Source organism: Macaca mulatta, chromosome 5 (genome assembly GCF_049350105.2).
Source record: "Macaca mulatta isolate MMU2019108-1 chromosome 5, T2T-MMU8v2.0, whole genome shotgun sequence".
Classification (NCBI taxonomy): Eukaryota; Metazoa; Chordata; class Mammalia; order Primates; family Cercopithecidae; genus Macaca; species Macaca mulatta.
Genome location: NC_133410.1, coordinates 114644843 through 114658124, shown reverse-complemented (window position 1 = coordinate 114658124; position 13282 = coordinate 114644843). Strand labels below are relative to the sequence as shown.

The following is a 13282-nucleotide window of genomic DNA, read 5'->3' as shown; positions in this document are numbered from 1 at the left end:
CTGGTCTTGAACTCCTGACCTCAGGTGATCTGCCCGCCTTGGTCTCCCAAAGTGCTGAGATTACAGGCGTGAGCCACTGCACCCCACCTGCAGTAGCTTTTTAAAAGGGTTCTCCTCCCCTAGCCCCGTCTGCCCTTCCCCTCCAGCCCTTTAAGGTTCCCTTTAATTTGTTATCAGAAGGAATGTTCTAAAATGCAAATCTGATGTCATATTCTCTTTAACACACTGGCTTCAACTTGCCTGCATGGTTCTCAAACTATTTCATCCAAATACACCTAACAGATAAGGCACACTCCCTTCAGTGTTATCAATATTCCAGGTGACAGAATAGGGGTGATGAAAAGTGTAGTTTATGAAAAACCCTTTCTAGGTGATTCTATGTTTTCCTCTACAGGGGCTAGCTGCCCAAATCTTTTGAGAATTTCGGTTTAATTTAAATGTTTTCTTCCCCCCGCATACAGGCTGTTTTTTCTGTCTTCCTACTCTCTCTTACAGTTTATACTCCAACAATAACAACGGCTTATAAATATCCAAACATAGTAAGCTGTTTCAGAGTTTCATGCCTTTGGTTTTCTGTCTGCCTAGAATGCCTTCTTAATCCCCTTATTTGCCCAAGGACTCTATATAGAACTCTAAACCTGCCTCAGCTATCATCTTCCCTAGGATTCCGTCTTTGACTCTCTAAAAGAATTAATCATTCCTGCAGAGAAAAGGGAACACTTATCCACTTATTGCTTGTGGGAATGTAAACTAGTTCAGCCATTGTGGAAAGCAGTGCGGTAATTCCTCAGAGGACTTAGAATTGCCATTTGACCGAGCAATCCCATTATTTGGTATATTACCCAAAGGGATATAAATCATTCTACCATAAAGGCACATTGCACGCATATGTTCACCACAGCACTATTAACGATAGCAAAGACATGGAATCAACTTAAATGTCCATAAGTAGCAGACCAGATAAAGAAAGTGTTACATACACAGCATGGAATACTACACAGCCATAAAAAAAATACAAGATCATGTTCTGTGCAGCAACATGGATGGACCTGGAGGCCATTATCCTAAGGAAACTAACAAAGGAACAGAAAAATACCCCATGTTCTCTTAAGTGGCAGCTAAACAGCAAGAACACATGGACACAAAGAGGGTGAACAACAGACACCAGGGATACCTTGAGGATGAGAGAGGGGAGAGGATCAAAAAACTACCTATCAAGTACTACACTTATTACCTGGGTGACAAAATAGTCTGTACAGCAAAACCCCAAGACATGCAATTCACCTGTGTAACCTGCACCTGTACCCCTGAATCTGATTTCATTCATTCGAACATTTTTGAGAGTAGTACTAATGAAGATTTCAGAGTCCCAATAATACAGAAAGCCAGAAGAAATGGCACCAAAAAAATTAATCCATTGTATAAGGTATCTGCTTTATTTTCCCACAGTCTTTCTCATTACATTTATTTTAAAAACATAAGTAGAAAAAAAAAAGACTTTTCTCTTTGGGCAAAAAATAACTATTAAAACAGCTACTGCTTGATAAACAAGAAAAATGAAATAGAAGAAATAAGAATATAAATGTTGAAAAGCAACACTAAAGTTATTATTTACAGATAAGAAGATTATATACAGGTCAACCTAGAGAATCAAGTAAAAAATGGTTACGGTTTTTGAGAATTCAGTAAAGTAGCTGAAGAAAAATTCATGGCCTTGATTTATAAGAGCAACAACCAGTCAGAAGTTTTACTGGAATAAAATACTGTACTTATAATAGAAGAAATTAATACACTAGGAATAAGTTTTTAAAATGTGGAAAACCTATTTTAATACAACTTTAAAACTATACTAAGTAATATATAAGTACAAAAACAAAACAAGTGAAAAGCTATAATATGTTCTTAGATAGTTGTCAAATTATTCACTTAAAATACTCTTACTAAAAGTACTTGCACAATATTTTGAGGAATTAAGGAAATTGACTCCAAAGTTCATGTGGAAAAATAAATTGGGTAGCCAGAAATATTCTGAAGAATTGTATGGGGCCTAGTAGCCAAATTAAAAGATATTTAAAAGCAACACAGCTACTATACTTGAAACAGCTTATGTTTGCACATAAATAATATTAACACGATCAATGGAATAAAATTGAATGTTCAAAAATAGACCCAAACCACAGCAATATGCTACAAGATAAGGAGATGGGATTTCAAAGACATACTTGATATTAGAACAACTGGGTAATCTCCTAAAAAAATGATAAAGTGGGATCATTCCCTTATACTTTATACTAAGATAAATTCTAGATGAATTTAATATATGAATTCAGGAAATAAAACTCCCCCAAAATTTAAAAACAATCTGAGAAAACTTAAAAAAAGTCTAATGACTGGGTAAGTTCTTTTTTTGTGAAACAAAATCTAGAAGTCATAAAAGATGGGAAAGTTTGCTAAAATTTATGTATGTCAAAATAAACATGTAAAAAGAGTTAAAAGTTGTATAAAACTTTTCTTAACATATAGGACTCCTACAAATAGATGAATAACCACCTACTAAAAAAATGGACAAGGGACATGGACAGTTCATAGAAAATGAAATGTGAATGGCTCTTTTAAGTATTTAAGAAGATGTCCTACTATTGCTCATAAAAAGAAATGCAAATTAAAACTGCAACAAGATACAGTTTTTCTCTTCTCAAATTAGTGAAGATAAATAAGTTTAATACTACATTATGTTTGGCAAGCATGTGGGAAAACAGATACTCTCTCACATGGCTTTTGAGAGTCAAAACCGCCACAGATATGTAGGATGACAATTTGGCAATATCTATAAAATTTCAGAAACGCTTTACTTGACCCTTTTAAGAATTTATCTGACAGGCCAGGTGTGGTAGCTCATGCCTATAATCCCAGCACTTTGGGAGGCTGAGGCAGGTGGATCACCTGAGGCCAGGAGTTCGAGACCAACCTGGCCAACATGGTGAAACACTGTCTCTACTAAAAAGATACAAGAATTAGCAGGGCATGGTGGTAGGCACCTGTAATCCCAGTTACTTGGGTGGCTGAGGAAGTCCTATATGTCCACCCGGGAGGTGGACATTGCAGTGAGCTGAGACTGTGATGCTGTATTCTAGCCTGGGTTATAGAGTGAGACACTGTCTCAAAAAAAAAAAAAAAAAAAAAAATTCGGACAAATATGCTCATATATACATTAAATGATGTAGGCACAATCTTTTGCAAAAATAAAAGGTTAGAAACAACCTACATCAATAAGGGTTATGTTAAATAATTTATGGCACAGCCACACAATACCATGCAGCTATTAAAATTAGTATCTCTATATTTTCAGATGGAAGTATCTCTAAGTAATTAAATGGAATAAAGGAAGCCACACAACAGTTTATATAAGAATGCTACAACCTATACCTTTGTAAAAAAAAATCATCTCTGGAGAATATATAACTGGCCATAATAATTTGCCTTCAGGAAAAAGAATGCGGCAGCTGGAAAAAAGCACTGGGAGGGGGATTACTTTTAACTATTCCTTTTTTTTTTTTTTTTTAAATAAGTTTCAAGCATGTGTATTACTTAATAAATAAAATAAAAGGCCAGGCCTGTAGTCCCAGCACTTTGGGAGCCTGAGGTGGGCGGATCATGAGGTCAAGAGATCAAGACCATCCTGGCCAATGTGGTGAAACCCCACCTCTACTAAAAATACAAAAATTAGCTGGGCGTGGTACGTGTGCCAGTAGTCTCAGTTATTCGGGAGGCTGAGGCAGGAGAATCTTTTGAATCCGGGAGGCGGGGGTTGCAGTAAGCCGAGATTCTGCCACTGCACTACAGCCTGGCAACAGAGCGAGACTGTCTCAAAAAAGTAAAGTTGTAACTCATATTGGACAAACAAAGTGATGTCTTTATTTCTGCTAGATTTATTTCCTCCCATACGTTAAGAGATGGTCTAGATATACATCATCCAGCACAGTGACTAGTCACATATAGCTGTTGAGCCCTTAAAATGTGTCTAGTTCAAATTGAGATGTGGTATCTGTGTAAACATTTAGTTTGGATTTCAAAGATTTAGTGTGAAAAAAACATAAAAATACTCAAGAAATATTTAAGACATGTTGAACTATTTTAAATATATTGGGCTAAATCAAACGTATCATCAGTTTGTTTCTTTTTCACTTGTTTTAATGTGAGTACTAGAAAATGCAAAATTCCATGTGGCTTACATTATGTTTCTATTGAACAAGAAGAAAATTTGAGTGAGACAATGGCTCTTAATCATCAATAAGACCTAATAAAGAAACTTGAGGTTTTAAAATCATGAAAACTGATCTGTAGTCTTTGATATGAGAGGCCTCTCCAAAATCAGGACACCACCACTTTTCAAAAATTAAGGAGCATAGAAATAAATCTAAATAAATCCTGTAGAGACAAAGTCAATTAGCTGTTCAGATACTACAAAAAAAAGGCACTTTTCTTTTGGTAACTGTAAAACCAATTCATTTATAGAGCAATCAAAAGGTATTTACATGTATATACATGTGTACATTTATGATAAATTATATAAAATTTGTAGGATCTGTACATAATACATGTTTTTCTACTTTCTAAGGTAAAAAATATGTTAAGCATTTAATATATTACCTTTAATTATGATCCATTCCACATAATTTTGGACATTCTTTAAAGTGTCAAGGGCAAATCCTTTGATACGTATAATAATAGCTACTAAGAAATGAAGGTGACTTAAAATGAAATGTATTTCAATATGGAGTTTTAAACACAATGGCCATTTTTAAACATTATACAGAACTATTTTGTCTGTGACAGCAAGTCCTTTTCATTATACAACCATTTGTGTGAAAAGTTTAATGGTTAACTTTTTCACAGGAAGGGCAGGAAAGTTATATGTTAGAATGAGGAAAATTTGTTATTGGTCTTTAAATCTTATTTCAGGAAATTTAAACTAATAAACTGCCATTTTAGAAGGAGAAAAAGGCAATATTTTCTTTTACTTTAATATGTGGTAAATCACACTTTTTATATACATAGCCTGGGATATTATGATCCAGTAACCCACTTGCACAGTACTCTTTCAAGCTCTTAGTGCTTGCATACTGATGTTGAAAAAGTATTACTTTGTTTAATAAAAAAGAAGGAAATGAGACCTATGCATTTTGCTCATTGTAGAAATACTGAAAAAGCTTTCATGCTGTAGCTTTTATGGGGTCATTTACACAGTGTTTTCAAGCTTGCATAAAAAGCCTACATAAAGTCAATAATTTTTGCATAAGATAAAATCTTCAGAGATGAATTTTTGTAGATATTTACCTGCTATTCACCTGCTATTCAGTGAAAGTGTAATGATTTTTTTAAACAAATTTAAATGATTGCAAAGAAAACTTTTTCAAAGTTAAACTGTTTTTCAGATAAATATAAATTTTTGCTATAGAGATTATTTGTGTGATTTTTGCTTCTCAAAGACTAAGAACAAAAATATAATTTTAATTCATATCTGCTCTTATAAATGACTCATCGGAAATATTTTGAAATACCATGATTTTGTTTTTAGTTGAAATTAAACATCCTTCTGTTTTTTCCTACACCAGAGAACATAAAATTAATATGGTATATAATGTTAATCAAGATACTGTTCTATTGTGCAACGAAATATTCAAACACTTTTTAAAGCCAGTTATTGAAGGTCTATACATTGTAAGTCACTGTATGCAAAATAGTCCATGCCAAATAAGATTCTACCTATAAAAATCATTCCCTAGATGGAAACAATTTTTATTTTAGAATGAGAAGCAACTTTACAAGAGGACAATGCCTTTCCTAAGAGGATGCTGGCCAATCAAAATTAAGGCCTTTTTTTGGGTTGTTAAACTGGTTATGAAGTTTATATACAAGAACAGAGACAGAAGAACCTTTGGGAAAACATGGAGTGACTAATTGTTTACCCAGGGATGATTTTCATGATGTCAATACTTCACTCATTGCACTTAGTTAAAATTTAAGAATGAATATAGCTTTTAACATATTCCTTAAGAGATGCTCTTATGGGATATAGCTGGTATCATGTTATCAACCTACAGCTCATGCAATTCCTGAAAATTTCACAATGTGCTCTTGAGAACTGGTTCTAAGCACTGTCAGAGCTACCAAAATATTAATAAATTATATTACTCTTTTTTCCTCCTTTTGAAAATACAAATGAAATTTCCCTGAGATCAAATACATGCCATATTATTTTGGCATCTTTATTTTCAGAATTCTACTGGACAAATTCTAGAAGCTCTTGCTTCTAGAATGACTAAATAGCATTTTAACCTTTTGAAAGGTATGTTAGGCTGTCCTTGAGCTGCTATAAAGAAATAGCTGTCTGGGTAATTTATAAGAAAATAGGTTTAATTGGCTAATGGTTCTGCAGGCTGTATAGGAGGCATAGCACTGGCATCTGCTTTGGGTGAGGCCTTACAAAGCTTACAATCATGGCAGAAAGCAAAAGGGGAGCAGGCATCTAACATGGAGGGAGTGGGAGCAAGAGAGAGAGGAAGAGAGAAGAAGAGGGAGGGAAGAAGAGAGGGAGGGAAGGAGACAGGGAGGGGGACATGCCACACACCCTTAACCAGATCTCCTGAGAACTCACTATCAGGAGGACAGCACCCTGGCATGAGGGATCTGCCCCAATAACCCAAACACCTCCCAGCAGGCCCCACCTCCAACACTGGGGATTATATTTCAACAGGAGATTTAGAGGAGCCAACATCCAAACCATATCACAAGGCTAAGAAATTCTAAACTGACACTCAAATATGAGTAATAATATGTAACAATGATCTTAACAATGTATAAACATTTCAGAGTAGCAGCAAGGATCTAGTACCATTTTCTCATTTTAAAGATGTGAAAACTGAGGAATCTGCCCATGGTGAAGCATCAAAACAGAGGCTCCCACAGGGGGTAGGCCTAAGCACTCTGGAAGCTCTCTGAAGCTCTTCCCACCACATAATACTAAGAAAAGTGCATAATTCAGGGAGTAAGTTTTGTTATTAAATTCACATTTAGCCAACAATTTAAGCTTTTTTTAAAAAAAACAAAGTATTTTGGTTACGTATCTGTAGGTCTGTAATTATTAAGATGATTAAGGGCATTCTGCATGTATTTTACCAACAAATCACTTCTTTATGTGGTTTGGGATAGAATAAAAAAGAAAATGTAAACTTTTAGGACATGGAATTTGAAGCTGCCACAGAGTTATTCTGATCCCTTCTTTGCCACATTCCCAGATTATCTTTGCAATGCTGGACTGCTGATGATTTTTCTCTAGAATATTTAACGATGATTTATAAATCTCCCCAGGTAGTGTCACTAAGAGAACTGGAGCTCAAGACACATTAGTTCATTTAGTTTTTCAGTCCTGTTGCACTGAGTTGAATCCTCACTCAGTGCAGTTGCTATGGCATGGAGCTAACTCAAAGATGCATACATCCTCTACTGCCCTGAACTGTGGTTATGCTGAGGCAATGAGACTACTGAAGTGCCATGGGAATACAGGAGAGGGGAAGAGTGGAGCACTTGTCCCTGTCTATGTGGGCATATCAGCCACCCAAGTCACTCTTGTAAAATTTAACTTCATTTCTTCTTGCTGTAGTATGAGAGAAAAACACTAAGTCAAAGGTAAAAGGCTGACAACAAATGTTCATCAAAGCTACCTACAACATTACTGAGGGAGGAGAACCAGTGACCTAAGTAGAAATGTGCATCAGTAGTCATCAGGTACAGAGAACACCACATAAAAAACTCAATACAGTGCAATTTTTAAAAAACTATTAAGACAACAAATGAGTTGTGGAAGCTCTTCTGATTATTGAACCCTTAACCTAGGAAATACATGACATGTTTATATGCTTCACTATAAACTTATCTTTGCTTATCAAAATACAACATATAGCTCATTATTCAAACTACACACACACACACACACACACACAGACACACACACACAATTTTCGACTATATGGTGCAGCATGAGATTTCTTCATAGGTTTACCAAAAAGACAACAAAGTGAATTAAACTTTAAGAATGAACAAAATATAATGCTAAAGTTGTAAGAACTTTGGTATTTTTTTAAGTCTAAAATGGCAGTTTTAGAAATTATCATTTGCCTAAATGATTAATTAAATCACAATTTTAAAATGTCATAATAAAGATCCCACTAGTCATATTATGTATGTCTATCCTTTTATTCCAATAATCTAATGTTCTTTGCAATGCATGGACTTCCAAGGAACGAAAAAGAGTATTTCTATTTACTATAAATGCCACCTTTTTTTTTTCAGAAATTCTAAAGGTCAAATTATAACCAGGCAATTTAACATAAATAGAAACATGCAACAATTATATGGCCACTCAATAATTTCAGCTAATGCCCTAGAATAAATTTTTATAAGCTACGAGACAGAGAGAGAGAGAGAGAGAGAGTGGCTGAGATGTCAATTATGTTAACCTTCATCTTCTATGTCAGAGGCATGTATTAATGAAGCATGTTTATCTCAACAGAAAATACTGGCCTTTTGACTACTAGCTAACATTCTGGTTTCCTAAGACCAAAACAGGTTTTAGCCACAGCAGTTTTCCTTTGATTTTGTTCCTTCTCCCGCCTCTCTGAAAATAATTTATTATAAATTCAAGTTGCATAGGCAGCATCTGTGAAACAATTACTGCATCTAGGACTGACTCTGCAGTCTAATCCATCATAATTATGACAGGCCTCTTTGAAGATGCTATGATGCATGACTTAAAAATAGCACATTAGTGTGCAAATGGATCAGCATCTCATTTCACCAATACGCATTTAGGATTGTAATTTGCTCCATACCATTTGACTCTTTGGATTACTCAAGAATGGTAGCTGTATCTCTCACCACATAAAGCTGTAGATACGCTCAAATTTGTGAAGAGGGCTTGATTTTGCTTTTGTTTTATTTTTTGGTTTACTGATTTTCTAGGTGGGGGTATATCTTTTATTGCTCTAAGAGAAAAAATACACATCATTTAAATTTTATGTCAGCTTTTTTTCAAGGAGACAAAAGAGTCAATTTATAGATTTGTATAGTTGCCATTCTATAAGGTAGTAAATTATTTTTTTCTATAAAAAAGTTTTGCATGTCCTAATACTACATGTATATATATATTACTCTACCATCGTGAATCCTGTTTATTTATATATTCAGATTACTGAGGGTAAATACTTCAGACTGCTTACTTATGGGAACTATATCTGCGAAAGGCACTGTGTTTCAGGATCAAACTTATGGGAATCACTGTGTATCTCCCTGTGACTTCCACTGACAGGCTTTAACTCTATTAGTGATTCAGGGTGTTAGGAATTAAATGTTTATTGACATGGAAAACACTAAGTAAAGATGATGTATATGGCCACACCTCCTGCACAGATGGCACTATTCTCTAAAACTATTTTGGATTCTTCCTATCAACATGGGATATAGCTTGTGTCAATTATACACTTATTTCAAGATGTGTGCAATGCAATGGACTTCATTATCGTCTACTAAATTTCCCTCTGGATAGTGTTCTAAAATCCCAAGCAAAATGTTGGTTTAAATTCTTATCTTCTGTATCTATTAAGTTCTCTCCATTTAGTTTGACTTTTAAAATTACTATGTAATATTGGGATGGTTGCCAAGTCTCACTCTTGAGGTAAAGAAAGTGTTTTTTAATAGGGCATTTCTTACAAAATTAGAAACTATTCTTCATTAATATTAACATTATTTAATATTTAAATATTAAAGCTAAAATTTTAAAAACATAATCCAAAACACGTATTTTTCAACAGCAAAATTAATGTATCCAAGCTACATGTTAGACCTGGAATATAATGTGTTTACTATATGGATTAAGTATGGAGAATATAAGGTGAATTAATATTTTTAAGGCAAAGCTAACTTTTCTATTTCTCATTTTGTAAGAACTATTTTAATATTAAAAAATCTGTGAAGATGTACTTCACATCTCTTGAAAAAGGACTGCTGAACACACAAATATGTTAAAGTCCTCAGAGAAAGTTCCTCCATTTCTGAAAAGGTGTTAATTGGACAAGTAGCTGCACATACACATACAGCGTGTACACTGCTTCTAATCTAAATCATGTGCACAGGAGGCTTTGTCAGGTTTTTCATAATCCTCAGTAGGGACTCTTTAATTCCCATGTTTAAAGTTTTAAAATGTGTTTCTTAAAATGGCAGTATAAACAAAATTTAATAACATATAGATTATTTGAGGGAGAAAAATTCAGAGGAATGCCACTGAAGATTAGAAGCAGATTAGCCCAGAGATAGAGATCTGCATTTAAGAACTGGAGACACCTGCCAGTTTAGTATAAATCTGCTTTCAGTTTGCAACCCAAGTTAGCCAACCAGTTTCTCATTGGTAAAATGGGCATGATCTTTTGTCAATTCTCTATTATCCACGTATCTGTTAATCCTGGAATTGTTTCTTGAATTTGGCTTATTCCTGGCCTTTCTCCAAGTCTCACCAAACTAGTGTGTACTGAAGGAAATAATAATAATAATTATTATTATTTAAAAAGAGAAACATAATTAGAAATGTAACTTGTCACAAATATTATTTGTTTCTCATAAATTATTTTAAAAATCTAGATTTTTTCCACTTCGGTTGAGTCCCATTTTAGAATGGATAACTGTGAGCTGGTTGTCCTTACTGGAACACTGTCTAGGATACATTTACATTATCCAATGCTTGAAACCGTCAATTAAATAAAAGTGTACTTACAAAAATTGCAGAAACTGTTTAGGCTTGGTCATGCTCTAAGAATCTGTCCGGGTCAAGGAAGCCCCAGCAGAAAGAGACTGTGGGGTAGACTCAGCAGACAAAGCTAAAGTAGCTATAGTGATAGAAGAGATAGGGGCAGATCTCTCATATCAGGGTACTGTGCAGTGAGAGCCCTTGTAGGCCTCTCTAAAGAACCCTCCATGTGTGTCAAGAGAGAGCCAGTATTTGGATGCCTGCCTCATAGAGGGTGTCCAATAGTCAGTCAATGCCTGGCAGAAAAACAGCAACATCCAAAGTCCTGCAGTCTTGTTTAGGAGCTTAAGGAGCCCTGAGCTCCTTTTCATCCTTCCTCAGTCCTGCCCAATCTCCGAGACACTGGTGTTCAAGGTAGAGAGGGAGGGGAAGTATCAGGAGGGAGGCTCCCCTACTCTCAACTCCAAGGGTTGGAGTCAGTGTTTAAGTTTGTGCTAGGAGAAGAAGAACATTGACTCAGGCTTGAGTTGGGAGTTTTAAAATGAATAGGACTGAGTTTCAAAGACTAAAATAAAATTGTTCTAATAACCAAAAGGTGCTGTAAAAATTATGTTATCTGGTCAAGAAGACACCAGAGGCTGAAGGGGTGAAGGAGACTATAATAGTATTTTTGAGGGGCAACTGTAGAAAAAAAATACTTTCATTTTTATATACTGAGGTATGATTTTTCCAATAGAACCATTACATAAGGCCAACAAATGGGTTCTAACAATATATATGAATTTTATGTAATTTCTAGGAGGTTTCATAATCATTCAATGTAGTTATATAATGACACTGGTAGAGTTATAAAAATAATCTGTCAAGGTATCCATTCTTTCACACAACAAATATTTATTGAACATATTCTATGTGTCAGGCACTCTAGTAGTCACCAGTAATACACCACTGAACAAAAGAGACAAATATTCCTGTCTTCTTTGACCTGATATTCTAATGAGGAGAACAACAATAAACACAATAAGAAAGTAAATTATGTGGTGTGGTAAGAAAATGTTGAGTGCTAAGGGAAAAACAAAGAAATAATAGGGCAACTAATGGGGAATCAAGAGTATTGGGGAGTGGCTGCCCTATTAAATACTATATAGTGAGAGTAAATCTCATTAAGATAGTGAGATCTGAACAAAGTCTTAAAGTTGAGTTATATAATAAACATCTAATTCACCAAGATGATCTTAATTAATCAATGCATAATTCTTTATTGTTGGATACACTGTCTCATATCTTCAGCCCTAAAATCAAGAATAGCAAAACAGAAAACAAACAAACAAAACCCCACAAAGCTATCAAAAGGTAGAAATTAACCATATTAGAGTCAACTAAATTGTCATATCCCCAGGGGTTTCTAAAATACTAATGTGAAACAAACATGACATACCTAGCATTTTATTTAAAAACTCTGTACCAGGAATCCTTGCAACACAGGCATTTTGACAATTATGTACTGTACTGTATCCCTAAAACCTGCTCCTTCTAAAAAATACATTGTTCCCTACCATTGCCTCAAAAGGCATGCCATCGATGTTTTGGAGAAGTTTTGTACAGACTTGAACAAATTCATTTTCTTATTGATCTAGTCTTAATCAACTGGTTACCATAACAATCTGGTCATTTTTATTCTTCCTATTTTTTTTTTTTTTTTTTTTGAGACGGAGTCTCGCTCTGTCGCCCAGGCTGGAGTGCAGTGGCGCGATCTCGGCTCACTGCAAGCTCCGCCTCCCGGGTTCACGCCATTCTCCTGCCTCAGCCTCCCGAGTAGCTGGGACTACAGGCGCCCACAACCGCGCCCGGCTAATTTTTTGTATTTTTAGTAGAGACGGGGTTTCACCGTGGTCTCGATCTCCTGACCTTGTGATCCGCCCGCCTCGGCCTCCCAAAGTGCTGGGATTACAGGCGTGAGCCACCGCGCCCGGCCTATTCTTCCTATTTTGGAACAACTAGCAATGATCATGTTTTAGTTAATTTGTAGGATATTACAGTTATTTTTGAGAGTAAGATGAAGATCTTCTTGAACATTAATAATGGAGATGCCATTAAACCAACTGCACATCCATGAGCTATCAATTTAAGAAATTTCAATATATGCCAGTTCTAATGAAAAACTGCCAACATTATTTCATAAAATAAACAAAATAATTTCAGTCCATCCAAAGAAAGAGTAGAAGAAATTCTCTAGTAGGTTAAATATTAGGAAAATGACAAATTTCAACTATACAGATGCTTTAAAAGAGTATCATATAACCACGTGTTCATCAGAAAAACACATTAATGTTCCCATACATGATGAAGATTAATTTTATTTGATCTGAAAAGCTCTGATAAATAGGTTAAGATTGCCTAAAATTATAGAGCATGTTTTAGATTATCTAAATAGTAATAGGAAGACTATATATGTATATATTTTTCATTACAAAAGGTTCTTCT

General features: G+C 34.9%; 1 protein-coding gene across 4 annotated transcripts in view; it reads right to left on the bottom strand.

Annotated features, from left to right (window-relative positions):
- Window positions 1–13282, bottom strand: part of TET2 (tet methylcytosine dioxygenase 2) — a 131927-nt gene that overhangs the window by 46361 nt on the left and 72284 nt on the right. The gene's annotated exons all lie outside the window — the stretch shown is intronic.